The sequence below is a fragment of the Aptenodytes forsteri genome, unplaced genomic scaffold (assembly GCF_000699145.1).
Source record: "Aptenodytes forsteri isolate BGI_AS27 unplaced genomic scaffold, ASM69914v1 Scaffold231, whole genome shotgun sequence".
In the NCBI taxonomy this organism is placed as follows: Eukaryota; Metazoa; Chordata; class Aves; order Sphenisciformes; family Spheniscidae; genus Aptenodytes; species Aptenodytes forsteri.
Window position 1 is genome coordinate 3,518,186 of NW_008796046.1, and position 4,458 is coordinate 3,522,643.

A 4,458-nucleotide genomic window follows, 5' to 3' on the forward strand; every position below is an offset into this window, starting at 1 on the left:
GGAACTATTTCTTAAAAGTAGTACTCAGAGATACCGGACCTCTCCCCCCACATGCATAGTACCTCACCTCATCTGGCAGAAAAACTTCTGAGTTAAATCCGCATGAGATGAAAATCAGCTCTGACCTGTGATACATCACGGACTATCCAAGGAAGAGAAAGGTGCCGTAATTACTGCTAATTATTAAAAATAAATTTGAAGTAAGAAGTTCTTTGATCTAGCACCCTGGTACTTGATTTGGGCTCTTATACACTCTAGCAATCCTAGATAGACCAGTCAATAAACATCAGTTCAAAACTCAGTTGTGCAAAGTGCAGGCTCGATAGATGACATCAAACACAGGTGAAATTTTGTCAAGTGATCAGTTACTGTCTTCTGTTTAATGTAGCAATGGCCCATCTCCAGTCCCTTTCTTCCCCTTCCCTTTTCATAGGAGCTAGTCACCGCTGAAAGGATCTGGATCTGGGTAACAAGTTTTGTTCTGTCCTGCTGACACTCATATCATGTGTTCTGGAAAAGAGAGATCAACAACTGCTTGTAGTCCCACTACAGCCCACAGTTAAGGCAGTAAATGGGAAGCCAGGAAAAAGACAACTTTTTTTTAATTTTTTTTAAAGTAATCTTCACAACAGTAGGTGGGTCTCTGCAAATGTCCAGCTGTTTGGGTGTGTTTTCCATTCCCAAATGGAAATACTGTATCCACATGGTATTTCCTTTGCTGTCAGCTGTGCCGGTTTCTGTAGTCATAGACCTGAAAGCATCTGGTGTCCACAGTGATGGTTATCAGAGGACTAGTGAGAAAACACCAACCAAGGACCTTTGCGAGCAGACTAAGAGTTACTCACAGCATAGCAGGGCAATTTAATGTGGAGTAAGTGGAGGTTTCAGACACCTTTTTCCTGGCTAGATGGCCGTATGCAGAAAGTGACCACGACAGATGCAGTAAGCGAGAATTCATGTAATACACTTCAGAATATTTTAGGCATCTAATTACATGCAACACAAAACACCCAAAGTGGGGAACCTAAATCCTCTGCCTAGTTAATGGAGACATTTCCAGATAAACTAACATTCAAAACTAACATTTAACTAACATTTAACTAACGTTTAAAATCAGATGGCGTGAATGCACCAGTAATTGTCCACTTTGCTGACAAAATCAACAAGGAGGTAATAAGAGTCAGTCTTGCCTAGAGACAGAGTGCTAACTGGGAAGCAGGATACATGGATTTGTCTCCTATCTGTATTGCATGACCTCCATATGTTAATCTTTCCAGGGACATTAACCCACAGTTTTCCAGTCGTACTTTGCTGGGACTTCAGTTCAGCTAATAAAAGATGCTGTTGTCCATCTACTAGTCACAAGCAGTTGTTCCAGCATTTCTCTTTTTTTCCCATGACCAGGGACACTTCTGTGATGAATCTGATGCTGAGACGTTTCTAAATAAGTTATACTTTCCTGAGCTACAATACTGAGCAGCACTGGCATATTGGCATCTCAGGAGGTTTCTAGTACTCTGGCAGTTCAGCCTGAAGTTTATGATCCCAGTTTCCTTTTGCAGTCATTTGTTTATTTTTATGACATTGTGACAATCATTCTCCCACCGATGATTTGCTTTTCTTTGTGTCCTGTAACTGCTTATACTTCAGCAGCATGTCTTTATCATGCATATTTGACATATTTTGAAACACCACATACAAGCACCTCACTGCACAAAGAGGTTAGCTCAGTGTCATGCCATTCCATGCTTTGACAGTTAAACCCGTTGTTTTCCCAGCTTTAAATCCATAGCAGAAATTTCCTTACCCATATTTGTCACCCATTACCAGCTACCAAGCCAACATATCACTTCAGCTCTGACTTGTATGTCTCTGCTTTAGACTACAATCTGGATCAGATAGCTTCCTAAATCTACACAGCTTATTGATTAGGACTATAGAGATCATAATCCATCAGGAAGTGATAAAACAAGCTAATCTATACGCTTCGATACGTCTATATGTACAGACAGGTTGTTTAAAACATACAGATCCATAAAAATAATTCACATAGCCACCAAAATTTTATAGATCAGTGTTTGCTGCTTTCATGACTGATTTTGAACAAAACATCCCAGAAATTCGGCAAAACTTAGAGGTCGCTGTTCCAACCTGGCATTTTTGCTGAGAATTGATTGATAGGATTATTTACTTTGTTCAGACTTTCCCGATGCTTCCACACCTACTGCAAACAAGTGCTACGCCATCGGTGCCAACCTAAAAGAGAGTATCCTGAGAAGATGATTGATAGTAACAGAACTTATCTCAAGCACAAAGATTTGTGGATATATGAAGCACTAACAAAGCCCACATGCTGCACAGATCAGGCTACTAGTCTTGAGTAATCTGTTCTACAAAAAAGTTGCCAGCCCAGTTGCAGGAGCAGCAAGCTCCAGAGCTGCCCATCAGCCAGTCTCAGAGCCATCGCATTAAAATCCTGGGGAAAAAGTCAACAGAAGTTGACTGCTTTATTATTTGTCACACCAGGTCTTGAAGGAAATTCTGAAGGAGCGTTTATTCTCACACCTTCTCGAGCACCTCTTGTCAGAAGTTGAAGCCAACTTACCCATTGGCAGAATGTGGCATAAACTATATCAAACTCGAGCAGGACTTGAATTCCTTCTTATTTCCATTTTAGTCAGTGACTGGGAAGAAGATGCCCAAGACACTCTTCAAGATGGATCAGACTGTAAGTGCTCTTTCAGGCTGCAAAACTAAGGCGCCAGCCAGCTACTTTTTGAGATGCCCCTGACACATTAACTCACCAGAGCTGAAGATAAAAAAACAGACCTTTAGACAGGTGGGACCTAATTGGAATTACTCCAGCTTTTCATTAACTTCAGTAGAGCTACATTGACACTGATGTGGAATTAGAGCGAAGACTAGTTTGTCTCCTCCTGTAGCAGGCAAATGCCAGCCCAGATCCAGGGATGAGACATGCACCTTGTTCAACGCCACCATTCAGCAGATTTATGACTCATTTATGCCTCTGATTCCTTTCCCACTTGTTGCCTACTGAGACGTGATGCCTTCTGGGGCAAGGTTTGTCTTACATGTGTTTACTTGTGGACTGATGTTGCCTGAAACTACAGCAGCGTTAAACTGCTGCAGCTGCATTCAAATACAAATACTCAAAATGACAGAAAAATGTTTATACCTGCATCAAATCTTTCCTGTGTGGGAAGGGGAATAAGCTGCAAAAGTAGAAGGCAGGTCTGCTGTGATGCAATACTATGGCTTGTGATTACAGTTATTTCAGTAGGACATTTATATTCTCAGCTGGCATAGTTCTACTGTTAAAAACTTCCAGTGCTGACACAGTCTGTGCTGCAGCAGAATCTCTCACAATGCTGCTGCAATCCTGACTGGTACCTGTGGATGTAATGCACAGGTAATGAAAATAATGAACAATAAATGTAATAATTGGACAGGAACTGCATGCACTGTGCTGTCATGGGTAGGCAATACAAATTACTTGCAGAATTTTTTCCTATTCCTCTGTATTCTGCTTTAGGTGACAAGCTCTTTGTTAACTTTTCCTTCACTGTTAGCAATGAAAACGTGCACATGTGGCAGCTAGTAACTCAAGCTTCCCACGGGGACAGTTAATCCTCTGCTCCTTGGTCCTGCGCTTAGTTCCCTCGGTCACTTTCCCCCTACGGATCCAATAACAGAGCAGGAGAAGACATGCCAGAAAGAGAATGAGAGCAATAATTAACCACAAGGAATGGAGAAACAGGACTGGTTAGAAAGTAAGAAACAATGGCATGTCAAACAGCAAAACGTCAGTGCTTAATGATTTAAACAAGCAATGTGAAAGCCTTGTTCTTTCTTGTCCAGTGACACAGGAGTCTTCCTATCCACAGAAGTATCTCTCCCTTAAAAGATAACATTAAACAATCCAATCTTTAATAAGCTGCTGGAAAGCCAGAGGCACAATACAGACCCCCTTTGTTCATCACAGACTTTAAAAGCTCAGAGGTCTTCAGATGAATGAGGTGCCAGACAGTGGTCTGGGAAGACTGGGGGTGTTAACTCCATCAGCTTCACAAAACCATCACTGCACGCACTCAGACTCCACCCTGTTTCCCACAGGGGCTGAGGATAATGAGGAAATTATTCCAAAACTATAAAAAGTCTAAAATAATTCTGCTTCTAGCTGAAAGTCAGGTTTTATGCCATGCATCTACTACACGATTGACATGCAGAGAAAAAAATTTTAGCTTTGATGAGTTCAGCAGTAAAACTCCAAAAGAGTCACTCGCTTGCCTAGCATCTCGTCCTGTTTGAGATCTCCTGGGGTATTCTATATTCTATAGCCCATCTCATGCACATCTTTCGGAATACCTTGTGGCATCTCATACAGCAGTGAATGCCTACGTCTAGGTACCTGAATTGTTCTTCAGTCTATGAAATTAT